Genomic DNA, 16,011 nt, shown 5'->3' on the forward strand with positions numbered 1-16,011 from the left:
GGTTAAGCGTCCGGCTTCAGCCAGGTCACGATCTCGCGGTCCATGAGTTCGAGCCCCGCGTCGGGCTCTGGGCTGATGGCTCGGAGCCTGGAGCCTGTTTCCGATTCTGTGTCTCCCTCTCTCTCTGCCCCTCCCCCGTTCATGCTCTGTCTCTCTCTGTCCCAAAAATAAATAAACGTTGAAAAAAAAAAAAAAAGAACTGTAAGATAATTTTCACTCTTTCCTATGGCTCCTGATGACATTCATTCATTCATTCATTCATTTATACACCCAAGAGATATTAATGAAGCATCTTTTAACGTTAGAGGCACTGTTCAAGGTGCTTGAGATTTAACAGTGAACAAACAGACAGGAATTCTTGCCCCGATAGACCTTACGTTCTACCAGTTAGACAGAGTCAACAAGTGACAACAGAAAGTACTATAAAGAAAAATAAAACAGCACAAGGGACAGAGAGCACCCTTTCGGAGAGTTGCTATTTAGGTAGATAGCTTGACGAGGCCTCTCTGATAACATAGCTTTTATCAGAGTGAGAGCAACAACAGAGGAGGAGGGGTTAGCTGAGTGATCCTAATGGCCTTGTAGCACCTACCTGGAAATCTGTGCTTCTATCACCTTGGCAGGGATGGGACGACAATAAGGACCCAGAAACTTGAGCCTTCTGGTTCTGGCTGTGTCTGCATTGGACGGGGTTGGAGATCCCTCTTTTGGTTCCTTTTCCTAGACCTCTTCCAGATTAATCCTCCTTTCTCAGTATATGTCAGAACCATTGCTTTGAAGCTGGCAGATGGCTGCTAATCCAGGAAGACAGTCTTCGAGGGAGGACAAAAGCAGCTCATGTATGTATCTACATTCGCAAGCGAACAGATATCTGAGACTTAGCCCTCTCTCCTTCCCCACACCCCGTGGAAGAAACATGTTGCCCCTGGTGACCAATTCACGTTTTCAAAGGTTTTTATATTCTTTGTCTAAGAAAGAGGAGAATTACGGTATTATTATTATTTATTCAAAACTTTTAGATGTTTTCATTATTTATTTTTGAGAGAGAGAGACAGAGCGTGAGCAGGGCAGGGGCAGAGAGAGAGAGAGAGAGAGAGAGAGACAGAATCGGAAGCAGGCTCCAGGCTCCGAGCTGTCAGAGAATTAGAATATTATTTGTCTCGAGACTCTTACTGGAAACAGCGCTATGAAGTGACTTCCTCAAATTTTCTGTGGGTTTTTTTTTTTTTTTTTTTTAAACTCCTGCTGATTCCCTGCTACATTTCCCACTGATTCTGTTGTCAATGCTGGGATTTGCTGGATTGATCGCTGTTCTCCTTTGACGTCTCCTGAAGCTAGTTTCCTGCTCTTCTAGTGACAACGTATTTCTGGATCCATTCTTGTCTGTGCCATGTTGCAACTATCTCTTCCTTGATTTTTTGATTCTCATCTGCTTCCAGGTCCTCTTAACCCTTTCTCATCTCAAGGCCTCCCGATATCCCATTCATTCATGGGTTTACCTGAGGTTGCCATGGATTTGGTGGGAACATATAATAACTGTCTGCCTTATGCTAGAGGAGAGGAAAACTTTCCCCTTCCCCCCTTCTAGGTGCTAACCTAATAATTAAATTGACATAAAACTGATCAACAGGAGAAAAACAAACTTGCTTTTGTACGTTCGGGAGCCCTAAGATACGAGGCTCAGAAAAGTGACCACAGCAATCACCTTTTATATCTTTTAGACAAAGAAACGATAAACATGTGAAGAATTGATAAGACAAATAAGTTTTGGCTTGTTGTAGTAAATTAGTGAGGAATTAACAAGGTTTGTTTATACAGCCTTTTTTGCCTTGAATTCCTTATCTCTGGTGATAAGGATGCCTTGTACCCTCCTGGTACAGGGAGGATACATTCCCAAGGGAGATCTGTTTCTTGTTTCCAGGAGGACAGAGGGGAATCAGAGTATCTCTGTTGTACTGGGTGTTTCTCAAGTAACCGTAATTCAAAATAATCGATATGCCAAAGTGTTGTGTTTTGGGGTGGCATCTTCCAGTGTCCCTCGGTCCAGCTTTTGAAACTTCCCAAAGAAGTTTCACTATCCAGAAATTGAGTTGGTAGATTGTTCCAGATTATTGAGCTGGTCTCTTGTTCCATTTGGTCTCATTTTAGGATGCGGTAATGCAGGTGGGATCCCCAAGTGAGGCCTGTAGTGTGCAAACAATCAGGCATTTAATAAGAGGCATTTCTATGGAAACAAAAGAAAAACAATGGTTAATGATTGGAGCAGACTATAATTCTAGTTTCTGAGTTCCGAAGGCAGCCAGTCGAGGAGATTTCTACTAGGTGGCCGGCTAGAAGTATTTTTAAATGAACTGAGGGCAGGAAGTGGCAATCTGACAGGTTTTCCTGGTTTGAGGTGTGAATTTCCCAGGTGATCTTCCAGAGTGGCTACATAGCAACAAGCATGAAGATTGTCCACATATGGACTATTGTGTTGGTTTCTCTGAAGTATATATCACGTTGTCACATTTTAGCTTGCATGGCTTCTGGAAAGGGGCAGTTTTAGTTCCCGACGATTCCAAATCAGAAAAGTGGGAGAACATTGGAGACATTAGTCTGGGGAGTTACAGCGAAATATCAGAAGAACTAAAAGAACTCAGGATCCAGTTAGTTTATGGTAGACAACAAAACCAAATCGTTCCCCACTTCTATCAACTATAACCACAGCAAGACTAATTCGTTTGCAAATTCAGTATAGTTTTAATAAGCTTGGTCTGGTTATTATAGTGTGCAGTCTCTTTTAAACTTGCTCTGTGGGAACTTTTCATAAAGAATCTCAGATTGAGCTCTTAAAGCGTCTTGAAGGTTAGGAAGCCAAGCCAAGGACTCACCCTCACACTTCAACTGCAATTCCTATAAATCTGGGTCAGTTCCTGTCTTCTTGAGACCCCTAAGGTATCCTCAGGTTCCTGTGGCTGCTGGGAAGTGACCTTCCTTACTCACCTGGGAAACTGATCAGTAAGGTACTAGGCTGATTTTTCCAAGGGGCTTTATTGGACCCATAAAGTCAACCTTAGTTCCTTAAAGCTGAGTTTAGGTACATCTCTCTCAAATATGACATGCCAGTCAAAGCTTTAGTAAGATAACCAATGTTTCCAATTGCGCTCGTTATGAGAACAGAATCTCACTGAATTTATGCAAATAACTACATTGCCATAAGAATAAGAATGCTCACTAAGAGTTTCCCAATTCTGGAGGCATGAGGTAGGGAAAGAAGTAATTGCTTCAATAGGGAAAAAATGAATTGTTTCAATTCTTCTTACAAAGGTATAATCTACCAAATTGTTGTAAATTATAGACAGTTGAAGAGAAAAGAGACAACTTTTTCCTTAATCTGGAAAAGCAAACATTTTTAAAAAGCAATGTTTCAAACCAAAGTTCATAAAAATCATAATCCTCCTCCTTAGTTCATTCAGTCCCATATAATTAATATTAATTAATATTTGTTCTGCCTGAATCTAATTTTTCCATTAGTTCTGGAAATTCTTACCCAGTTCAGTTTGATGACCTTCAAGTTATCAGAAACCCGGATTCTAGAGTACTTCTCAGAGTCCTTTCCATTAATCTCTCTGAAAATAAAGCAGTTTTGTGGGGTCACAAATAAAACAAAACAAATAAATAATAAATAAATAAATAAAACAAAAACCGTCTGGAAATGACATGTGTGACTGACAAGAAACTTTAATTGTTTCTGTGACACACATTTCAAGATAATAAGTAGAATTACAAATGATAACATTATACCTGCACATCCGATTTCTAAGAATTTCATTCAGTTTCTGGAACATTTATGACATACACCTATACAAATGCAACATAAAGAAGGTTTAATATTACTTCTTACTTGGCAAGGCTTCCCATGTAGTTTAACATATCAAATATGCCTACTTAGTTCAATGTCCTTTTTTATAAAGGGGGAGAACAAATCTTTTGAGATGGTCCAAGGACCCTCTGAAAAACCCCAAAGTTAGAATTTGATTGTAAGAAGTTTGTCAAAAATATCAAAAAGGTTTTTAAAACACTTTATTAGCATCATAGGTCACTGTGAAATAATCCTCATTTGTTTAACAAAGACTTTGCAGGAAATACAGAAAGTTACACAATTGTAAAAGACTTTATCTCTTTTAATAAAAAAACAAAACAAAACCCTGTTTTCCTTAGTAATCAAAGAGCTAACAAAGACAACAGGAAGCACAGGAAATTATTTTGATAAAACACAGAATCTTTGTTTCTAGGTAGATTATTTAAAAGGTAAAAAAAGTCTTTTGCAATCTCTTATCAGGAGCAGATCAATAAAAGAGTCCAAAAAAAAACTTTGTCCTTTAATCAAAAGAAGAAAATTAAGTTTCAGTTTTACGTGAGTACACTATTGATATTAAAGCTTATTATTATTTAAAAAAATTTTAAACTTATTAAAAAAAAATTTTTTTTTCAACGTGTATTTGTTTTTGGGACAGAGAGAGACAGAGCATGAACGGGGGAGGGGCAGAGAGAGAGGGAGACACAGAATCGGAAGCAGGCTCCAGGCTCTGAGCCATCAGCCCAGAGCCCGACGCGGGGCTCGAACTCCCGGACCGCGAGATCATGACCTGGCTGAAGTCGGACGCTTAACCGACTGCGCCACCCAGGCGCCCCTAAACTTATTTTTAAAACTGTTATGAAAAGTTCACTTTTAGCCAGCTTGATTACACAAGGTAAAATTCCCTCTTTCTCTCTCCCCCAATTTCTGTGTCCAGAGTTTGTCCTTTCTTTTCTTTTTTTCCATTCTGAAATAACCAGCTTCAATTCAGGGCAAAATTTACTTTCTTTTCTCTTAACAAAAATGCATCTCCATACCTCATACCATCTCTTTGCCAAAATTACATCCTACTTTATTTGTATTCAGGATTGTTTCCCTTATTTCTAGTAGTTTTAATTAACTATATTAGCATTTTTATCCTTTAGCAAACTTAATTTCTGGTAAAAACTAATTGTGAACTGTCTCTTATACCAACATTCTCTAGGCTGGCAAAGTTATTAATATATTTCATAATTTCTAGAAGCTTACGCTTTCTCACAGTATGATTTTTTTTAAATGGAGCACCAGATATGTTTACTGTCATATCTGATTCAAATATCTTTAGTTTCTCTGTCAGATGAAGCCAAAATTGGATATGTTCAATAATCAATGTCTCTATATTTTATCTTATTTGAAAATGACCTAGAAATTTAATGAATTCCCATCATTTAACTTAACTTAGCAAAACTCTAAGGATGTATGTCACCAAAGAGATTTTCGAAACTAAGTAAACACATCACAAAGCAATCATTGCTAAAAAGTTCACCTAAGACTCTATCCTACTTCTGTCTCTTTTATTCACTTGTTCTTAACAAGTATACTTAGATCACACATGAACATTTAATGAAACATTAAAGCAGTTAGTCATTATTTTGTTACCTTTCCAGCTGACAGATTTTGTAACAGAGATAACATGACCTTATTTGACTTAGTGCTGGTAACTCTAAATACATGACTGTATTCATTAAAACCAACAAACTTAAACTAGATGTTATTTACTGAAAATGATTCTAGATCACAGAAATTAAAAAAAAAAAAAGCATTGGGTTAGTTTCTCTTGTATCTCTGAGATTTAGAAATACTTTTTTAAAAAAGTTTTGAGAGAGGGAGAGAGAGGGAGAGTGGGGTAGGGCCAGAGAGAGAGGGAGACAGAATCCCAAGCAGGCTCTGTATGGTCAGTATATAGCGTGATGTGGGGCTTGAACTCATGAACCACGAGATGATGACCTGAGCCAAATTGGATGCTTAACTGACTGAGCTACCCAGGCGCCCCAAGAAATACTTGATTCAATAGGCACTTATTTGCCTTTAAGTTAATTACATAGAGCTCTTTACAAATTAATTTTGGTAATACCATCTGGAGGTAGAAAAATATTATATATATCCTGATACATTCGATATGAACGATCTGCACAAACAGACCCTCTAGGTTCCATTTGAAAACTGTAGCCATGGGGGCGCCTGGGTGGCGCAGTCGGTTAAGCGTCCGACTTCAGCCAGGTCACCATCTCGCGGTCTGGGAGTTCAAGCCCCGCGTCAGGCTCTGGGCTGATGGCTCAGAGCCTGGAGCCTGTTTCCGATCCTGTGTCTCCCTCTCTCTCTGCCCCTCCCCCGTTCATGCTCTGTCTCTCTCTGTCCCAAAAATAAATAAACGTTGGAAAAAAAAAAAAAAACTGTAGCCATGAATCAGGTACAATATAAAACTTACTACTTTATAAATTATTGTCTCTGGCAGATGGAACAAGTTACAGTCACCTGCTCAAATGGTTAAAGATTTTTACTCATCTTTTTGGAGAAGACTTTTAAGATGCGTATTTGTCCTTAACAAATAACCTTGTGGAGGCTTCAGACTAGATTTGGGCAGGGGAGTCTTTGTAGTAGTTTGTATTTTAATTTTTTTAACGTTTATTTATTCTTGAGAGACAGAGAGAGACAGCATGAGAAGGGGAGAGGCAGAGAAAGAGGGAGACACAGAATCTGAAGCAGGTTCCAGGCTCTGAGCTGTCAGCACAGAGCCCGAATCGGGGCTTGAACTCACGGACCGGGGAGACCATGACCTGAGCAGATGAAGTCATCGGAGGGGAGGGACGGAGGGAGGGACGTTTAAGAGACTGAGCCACCCGGGCGCCCCAGTGGTTTGCATTTTAAAAAGCCTCTTTCTCCTCCTCTTTCCTTCAGTTTCAGGTGACAGTGGGCAGTGTTTTAGTTTTCATTCCTGGGGTGTTTACATTTAAAGACATGGTAAGATTTACATCTTCAAGTTACGGAAAAAGAAGAAAAGTCTTTCCTTGGAGTTTTGGGGCATACCTGCGTACTATCAGAAGTTTAAAGCAATTACCGTGTACATTTTTCCATTTCTTAAGTGCAGAACAATATTGTGCTGCAAATGTCCTGAGTTTCACGACATCTGTAAAGGTCTGCAGGCAAATAAGAAAGGGGCTGAGTGGACTTTCAGTTGCTCTGGCAGTTATGTTCGTGTTTCTCTACAGTTTCAAGCTGCACATCAAGGGTTGTTGATTTGAACTCGTTTTTGTTTTTGTTTTTCTTGCATTCCTGTAAACCATCTTCAAAGCACTGGGTAGCTGGTTCCATTATAATGCTTAGAGGCTTACGGGTCCACCCAAGCGCATGATTTTGAATTTGCCTTTTATGTTGGGGAGAAAATGTGCTACTAAGGTAGAAATGAAAAGATTTGTTTTGACGGAGAGGTACAGAGCAAGCTGGGGAGGGGCAGAGAGAGAAGGAGAGACAAAGAATCCCAAGCAGGCTCCGCACTGCCAGAGCAGAGCCCGGAGTGGGGTTTGAGCACGTGAACCATGAGATCATGACCTGAGCCGAAATCAAGAGTCAAACGCTTAACTGACTGAGCCACTCAGGCACCCCTTGTTTTTTATTTTTTTTTCTAGGGAGATATCTGCCTTATCTGTTAGCTATAGTATAATCATGGGTTGGGAAGAATGTCACTCAGCAGTCAGCTAAAGTCCCCGTAAATTGGGATGTGAGTGGCCACCGATCTTTCTAATTTCTCTCTAAGTGTGGTAGGATCTTCCCCATGTGGAGGTCAAAGGCTTTTATAATTGCAAAGATCTGTTGGTGTCCAGGGACCATGAATGCTCTGTGGTGGGCGGAGCGGGGTGGGGGTGGGGGGTCCGAGATTCATCCCTAAAGGGCATTGCATTGGAAGACCCGAAGTTGACAAAGCGTTACAGTCAGTCCTGGGTGCTTCTGCTAAATTTAATCCCTGGCTTTCAGCATTTACGTGAGTAGCCGGGACCCTCTGGGCCTGGAGATCAGGCTGGAGGAAATCCTGTAGGAGTAAATTGAAGTGAACCCCCACAAATCTTGGAGGCAGAGGGAAGCTAAAGCCGGCAGCTGGGTGTTCAAGGAAATTTTCTGGGGAAGGTCGAGGAGTTTGGGAATCATGGGAATTTACGGAGGGAATGGGGCTGGATTTAAGGAGGGGGGATCTATGTTCCACGTGGGCTTTGGTTTTTGTTCTGAGTCTATTTTCTATTCTTTTATACTATTAAGAGAGGACTTAAGGCCAATGAACCTAGAAGCAAAGAAGGGAAAAGTTTTTCTCTTTTACAGTTTTCGTGCCCAATGTGGAGCTCTCTGCTGGCTGGATATTGCTCATTTTGGGGGCTGCTGCAGCCGAGGGGTCCTGGGACCTCTAACAAGTGCTGGCGGAAGATAAAAATGCTTTTTTTTAAAAAAAAACATAATTTATTGTCAAGTTGGCTAACATACAGTGTATACAGTGTCCTCTTGGCTTCGGGAGTAGATTCCCATGACTCACTGCTTACATACAACACCCAGTGCTCATCCCAACAAGTGCCCTCCTCAATGCCCATCCCCCATTTCCCCCCTCCCCCCTGCCAACCAACCCTCAGTTTGGTCTCTGTATTTAAGAGTCTCTTATGGTTTGCCTCCCTCTCTGTTTGAAACTATTTTTTCCCCATGGTCTTCTGTTAAGTTTCTCAAGTTCCACATATGAGTGAAAACATGGGATCTCTGTCCTTCTCTGGCTGACTTATTTCACTGAACACAATACCCTCCGGTTCCATCCACGTTGTTGCAAATGGCAGGATTTCGTTCTTTCTCATTGGCAAGTAGTATTCCGTTGCATACATAAACCGCACAGAAGATAAAAATTCTTAACCACGTCAGTCTCTCACGTCTCTACCTGCAGCGTCTGTTGGAAGCAGGAGTGGTGAGCGTACTTTCTCCTTTTTGTAAATTTAGATTAGCCAGAGATGGGACCCGTGGGTGGCTCAGTCGGTGAGGCGTCCGGCTTCGGCTCAGGTCATGATCTCGCCGTCTGTGGGTTCGAGCCCCGCGTCGGGCTCTGTGCGGACGGCTCAGAGCCCGGAGCCTGCTTCGGATTCTGTGTCTCCCTCTCTTTCTGCCCCTCCCCTGCTCATGCTCTGTCTCTGTCTTTCTCTCTCTCTCTCTCTCTCAAAAATAAACATTAAAAAAATAAATAAACTTAGATTAGCCAGAGAAAATATTTGTGTAACTAGTTCCTTGGGTATAGCGACTTCGGTAAAGATGCGTTACGAGGACTCTTGTTTCCTCCTGCTCCCTTTCCTCCCAGAGAGGGTCATTGTGTTCCCTTGTGTCTGTCTTTCGTGTCACTTGCCACAAGGAGGAAAACCGTAGGGTAGGACAGAAGCATGGGCCCCGCAAACCTGCCGTTCAAGCTGGCCTCGCAGACGAGTGAGTTCAAGGTTCTTTGGCGGGTCCAGTAGATTAATGCTGTGCCTACGGGAGCCCATAAAAGTCTAAGACTCAAAGAAGTGACCGAAAGAGCCAGATTTTACACATTTGAGAAAAGAATAAATTTGCGGAGAATTGACAAGACACAAGTTTAGGCTTGGGGTGGGTAATTAGCGAGGAACCAACAAGGTTTGTTTACACAGCCTTGTGGGCCTTGAATTCCCTATCTCTGGCGATAAGGATGCCTTCCACCCTCCTGGTGTCGGGAGAATACCTTCTCGCCGGGAGATGTTTATTTCCTGCTCTCAGGGGAACAAAGGAGGGCCAGAGCGTCCTTCCCCCAATATCTGTTTCTCGAGTAACTTGAGTTCAAAATAATACGCATACGTGGTATATTTTGGTGTGGTACATTCGGCTCTCCCTCAATGACTTCTTCAGAAGCTGGCTGCCTGTTACAAACCCGTAACCCCTGAATCTCTATTTTCTTTTTCTTTGCATATCCCACTGCAATAATACGCCCCACGTGTGTACTTCCTGCTGTGTCAAGACACATTTCCTCCTATTGGTCATAAAACCACCTTGTTTAAGTTGCAAGGAGTGTTCCCTGGATCTAGTGTTAATATGTGTCTAATGACGTCAGGCTCACAGTGTTTATCCTTGTTTACACTAACTTTATACTGCCACCGCTCAAATCCTTTTCTGTTGCCACAGACACCACTGATGTTTCAGGTCACAAGGCGGGGGGGGTGGGGCACAAGGCAGGGGCAGTGTCTTTCTGTGTCCCCAAACGATTCCACCTAATTTGGCCTCCAAATCCCCAGCCACGTTTTCAAAGATCTCCACAAGAGAATCCCCCTCTATTCTGTGAGCTTATGTTCTATTACTCTTTTCCAGGTGCACCTTTCCAGCTCCAGCCCCCACCCCCAGCCGATCACGATTATTTGCTCTTCCTCAGTCATGCCCCATTTGTTTTTGAACCACAAGCCTTGGCTATTCCCTCTTCCTGGAGCACCTACTACCCATTAAATTTTGATTGTTGGAAAACTACTGGTCTTCAAAGGTTTGTTCGAAGCTCTAGGGGAGACGCTGACCCGAATCCCTTGCAAACATTCTCCCTAATTCCGTGCCAGAAAGCCTCTGCTCCAGCCCAAATGGTCTGTTCATCTCCTCACCATCCAACGCTTATGTCGGTTCCTGTGACTTTGCTCATGATGTTTCCTGTGCTGGAATTTTGTCGGGGGCCCATCCACCATCATAAATCAAAGAAAAGAGAGGTGTTTGGGCGTTCAGAAGAAACTTGTAGTTGGGAGAATTAGGAGAGCGTTCCAAATAACCTTGAACTATGGATAAGATTTTATTTCATTGGGAAACATGGAAGAATGACTGGGTCAGTGTCTGCCTGTATCTCTATCGGTGTGCCTGTGTTGGTCCCATCTGTCCCCTCTCCATTAGGAGAGATCGGGAGCAACCTCACAATTTTCTAAAACCTGATCCAGGTGAGATAATGACCTGAGGACCTGTGATAGCTGTTCAGGCCTGAGCAGCATAAATTTCGGCTTACTAAAGGTAGGCTCGCCCTATGTTTACCTCATAAGGGAGCCTCCTTACTCTAAGAGGACTCCCCCCATTCGCACCTAGTTCTGAGAATCACAATACAAGCTCGGGTTGGCACGGGACTCCACGTGTTGAGCTGAGGTTAAAGTTTATCGCAAGAATTCTGAACACCGTGATCATGATGAACCTCTCGAGTTCTCTGCGTAGGCCTGAACAAAGCAGCTCTAAAATGGGCAGGTAGGAAAATAAAACTCCAACGAGATTTCACCTCGCCCCGGTTCGAATGGCTTTTATCACGAAGAGATAACAAGCTTGGATGAAGCTGTGGCGGTAAGAGAACCTTCGTATGGCGTTGGTGGGAATGGAAAACAATATGGTGGTTCCTCAAAACACGAGAAATAGAACTACCACATGGTCTAGCAGTCCTTCTTGTGGGTATATACGTGAAGGAAATGAAAACACTGTACTGAATAGATATCTGCGCCCCCATGTTCACTGCAACATTATTTACAATGGTCAAGACATGGAAACAACCCAAGTGTTCATCATTGGGTGAGTGGATAAAGAAAATGTGATACACACACACACACACACACACACACACACACACACACACGTACATACACGCAGGTACACACACAGTGGAATACAATTCAGCTATAAAAAAGAAAGAAATCCTACTATTTGTGGCACCTTGGATGGGCCTTGAGAGCCTTATTCTAAGTGAAATAAGTCAGGCAGAGAAAGACAAATCCTGTGTGATCTCACTTACGTGTGGAATCTAAAAAAGCTGAACTCATAGAAACAGAGTAGAATGGTTGTGACCAGGGGCTGGGGGGGGGGGGAGGGAGGGGGAAGGGGGGAAATGTTGGTCAAAGGGTACCAACTTTCCATTACAAGATGCGTAAGTTCCGTGGATCTGATATACAGCATGGTGACTATAGTTAACAGTACCGTATTATATACCTGAAAGTTGTTAAGAGAGTAGATCTTAGATGTTATCACAGCAAAAAAAAAAAAAAAAAAAAAAAATGGTAATTATGTAAGAGGATGGAGGTATTAATTAACCCTACTGTGGTAATCATTTCACAATAACTACCTGTATCAAATCATCACATTGTACACCTTCCATTACCTCTGTGATATGTCTCTAATATCTCGATAAAGCTGAAAAATTTATTTTTTATTAAAAAATTTTAAATTTATTTATCTTGAGAGAGAAAGGGAAAGAGAGACAAACAGAGAGAGAGAGAGAGAGAGAGAGAGAGAGAGAGAGAGAATCCCAAGCAGGCTCTACATTTTCAGCACAGAGCCCGATGCAGGGCTCAATCCCACAAACTGTGAGATCGTGACCTGAGCTGAAACCGAGAATCCGACGCTTAGCTGACTGAGCCACCCAGGGTCCCCTGAAAAATTTATTTTAATTTAATATTTTTAATTTAAGAAAAAGAAAATGGGGACACCTGAGTGGCCCAGTCAGTTAAGCGTCCGACTTTGGCTCAGGTCCTGATCTTGCAGTTGGTGAGTTCGAGCCCCGCCTTGGGCTCTGTGCTGACAGCTCGGATTCTGTGTCTCCCTCTCTCTCTGCCCCGTCCCTGCTCACACTCTGTCTCTCCCCGTCTCTCAAAAATAAATAAAAGCAATTTAAAAAAGGAAAAAAAAAAAAAAAGAAAGAAAGAAAAGGAAAATGTAATTGGCCAATAAAAATAAAAATACGCTCCAGCACACTGGTAACTGAACAAATGCAAATTAAAACCTCATTAAGCAACTATTTATAGAATTCATCTGTATTGCAAAAAGGACATCCAGAAAATATCTGATAATGCCGAAGACTGGTAAGAATGTGAGGAACAAGGACTACTTGGGGAAGCGTGAAGGAACATAGCCTATTTGGAGTGTAATTAGGGCGCAGTACCGAATGAAACTCAAATTGCATACGTAGGTTGTGTATTGGACCTAGGTATATACCAAAGATAGGCTCTCATCCGTGAGTTCAAGGAGGCAAGTGCAATAACGTTCATCGTGTCGTTCAGTCATATTTAGTGAATGCCCGCTATATACCTGCCACTGTTCTATGCGCTGGGGTTCTATCCCTGAACGAAGCAGACAAAAATCCCTGTTCCCGTGGAGCTTACATTCTAGGGGAGGGCAATCGCTGCAAGCTATACAGAAAAATAAAATCTGCCGGCATGGCCACCAGGAGAAAATGAAATGTAAGAAAACAATAACATGTTTATTTTTTTCCAACAACAGAATACCATAAAATAGTGAATAGTGACAGTGTGCACGCGGTGGGGGGACGGGGCAGGGAGAGAGGGAGACAGAGGGGTCCGAAGCAGGCTCTGCGCTGACAGCAGGGAGTTGGAGGCGGGGCTCGAACTCACGGACTGCGAGATCATGACCTGGGCGGAAGTTGGACGCTTAACCGACTGAGCCACCCAGGCGCCCCGGTGTAAGGGGGGTGGGAGGGAAGGGAGGGTGGGTGATGGGTATGGAGGAGGGCACCTTTTGGGATGAGCACTGGGTGTTGTATGGAAACCAATTTGACAATAAATTTCATATATTGAAAAAAAAAACACAAGAACATCTTCTATACTTTTTGTAAGTACACGTATAGGCATGTAAATGTGTTATAACAAAATAACAAAGGAAGGATGCCCACTAAAGTCATGAGGTGGGTTGCCCCTAGAGAGTGTGTATGTGTGGATGGAGGGAGTAAAACAGAATTGGGGATGGGGACAAGGAGTACTTCAGTTTCACCTGTATTGTTTGATTTCTTTTATTTAAAAGACATAAGGCCAAAATGGCAAAATGCTAGTAATTTCCTATTGTAGGTAGTAGGTTTCTTGTGTTTCTTAAAGATTTTTTTCTTTAAGAATTTCTTAAAGAATACTTACCTGTTCTATTAAATTCTCAAGAAAAAAAGGAAAAGGTAATTGACTAAAATAAATCAACCGATAATAAATGCCAAATGAATGATATACAATTTCCTCCCTCTCTCCCTTTCCTCTTCTTTCCATCCCTCTTTCCTGCCTTCCTTCCTTTCTTCCTCTCGGTAATGCCAACCAGCATACCAGACCCATTTTTTTTTTTCCCTGCTGACCTTGACTCCTGTCCGTATTTCAGCTCAACTGGTCAGAGTAACTGCAATGTGAATGCCTGTTGTCAGAAATAAAATTACACTCGAACCTCCCAATTCATAGCTACAGATGGGAATTACAGCATCACTTTTGCTTATCTCAGCTTTTCGTCCCCAATAATGTACATCCAGTCATGATCAGAGAAAATACTCAGTTTATAGCAAGGAATCAAGTTGAAGGACTTTATATTATGAGCTTACAGGAAATTGTCGATACGCATATGTTTACATATATATTGTTGACAATTGAGTAGCACCCACCATGTTAAATATTGTAATTTCGATTTGGATTCGTAGAGGCTATACATGTTTTTTTTTTTTTTTTACACAAAATTGCCTAAAAATGTATTCGTGCATCACTAATTCAACGCGGAATGAGGGAGAGTCTCCGAGGGAGAGGGAAAGGGTAGGTGAAGCTTTTTCAATGAATCAAGCACCAAGCATTAATAAGCACCAGATATAGGCAGTATGTGTGTGTCCAAGTTATAGGCTTGTGGGACTTTGTTTAGGGTTTATGGACTGTGACTTCTAGAGAACTGGGCTTTGTTCCTCACCGTTGCAATATGCGGGAGGTGAGTGAAATACTGCGTGCAGATTACTGGCCTACCTAGAGAGCTCTCAACAACTACTTCTGGTGGATAGTTTGTAAGTACTTTGGTTGGGAGAAAGCCTTTCAAATGATAAAAAGGAAAGCATATCTTTATCCTCATCTACGTGATCAACAGGGGTCCATTTAACCAAAAAGCAAACTGGTATTATAGTTGAATTCTAAATAAGCTTGTGTGTGTGTGTGTGTGTGTGTGTGTGCTTTTTAAAGTCCCACATCTCATTCAAACTACATAGCCAACCAATAAATCTCTTTTCGTATAAGCCCAAAAGCATATAAGAAAGAAGCAACGTATGTGTTGGGTCCATAAGCCAGGGGGAACGCTTCCACCAGCCTCATGAGACAAAGATGTGCCTCCACACCTTGGGGCCACACCTTGGCCTTCTGAACTCTCTGTTGTAAAATGGAAACCCTCTGACTCAGCTCAGGTCCTCAGATGCTGACAAGTTCCAAAGCTGAGTTTAGAAGGAGGAGATGGAAGTAACAGAGGAATTGAGACTGAGCAGCAGCTAACGCGGGTGGTAAAGTCGCAGACTTTCACACAAGCCGACGAGGAACATGACGAATGGGCCGCCCATCTGTGTCAGTGCTTTATCATTTGCTAATAACGGCATGAGTTGAACTGGAAAGCGGCCACATTGGTGTGCGCCCGCACGTGCTGCCGGTCCCTTAGATGCAAAGATGTTACACTGCTGTGTGTTTGAATCGACCTAAGAGCTGGTAGTCGTTGCACGAGAGCTCCACTGATGCCCTAGAGAGATCCCATTGGTAGGAGGGCATTTGGTCTGTACGGAGACCTTTGGAGCAACTGAGATCTAGTTATCTTACCTTTAAAATGTGACCCAGCATATGCGGCTTCTTCTTGTCTCTGGAGCTCCACAGGGGTCTCCGTGTTGCAGCATGGGGTCAATTTGTTTCTGTTCTGTTTTGACCCCGGGTGACCAGCCAAGGCGATGAAAAACATCTTAACGAACTTGACAAATCTTGTGCGGTGGCTGGGGGATAAGGAAGTCTTACTGCAAATAACCTATAAACATTAGAAAGCTACAGCTATCTCTTAAGCTATAGCCTCTGACCCCCAGGGTGAGAAAGGAAGAATTTTATTTATTAACAGCCCTCCTGACTGCACCAAAAAGCATTGCCACCATTACTTAAGGCCTGTCTATGATGAGCTATAGAAATCAAAAGTAACAGAAAGGTCCTGGCCCTCTTAGAAGCACTAAGCCAAACACAACAGTGGCATAAATGGATACGGTAGCTATGTATAGATACACAGAAACAAATTTAGTATTTACCCACACGATAGGAAAATGAAATAGTTACAATATAGAAAACATTTTACTTTTTCTATTACTACGGCAAACGCTCACGATAGCCATGAATATAATTCAATCA

At 42.2% G+C, this 16,011-nt stretch overlaps 1 pseudogene; it reads right to left on the bottom strand.

The window, feature by feature from the left end:
- The window catches only part of LOC123594431, a 60,344-nt pseudogene extending 44,764 nt beyond the window's left edge, over nucleotides 1–15,580 (bottom strand).
- Between the last annotated feature and the right edge of the window lie 431 nt (nucleotides 15,581–16,011).

This window comes from Leopardus geoffroyi, chromosome X (assembly GCF_018350155.1).
Source record: "Leopardus geoffroyi isolate Oge1 chromosome X, O.geoffroyi_Oge1_pat1.0, whole genome shotgun sequence".
NCBI classification, from domain to species: Eukaryota; Metazoa; Chordata; class Mammalia; order Carnivora; family Felidae; genus Leopardus; species Leopardus geoffroyi.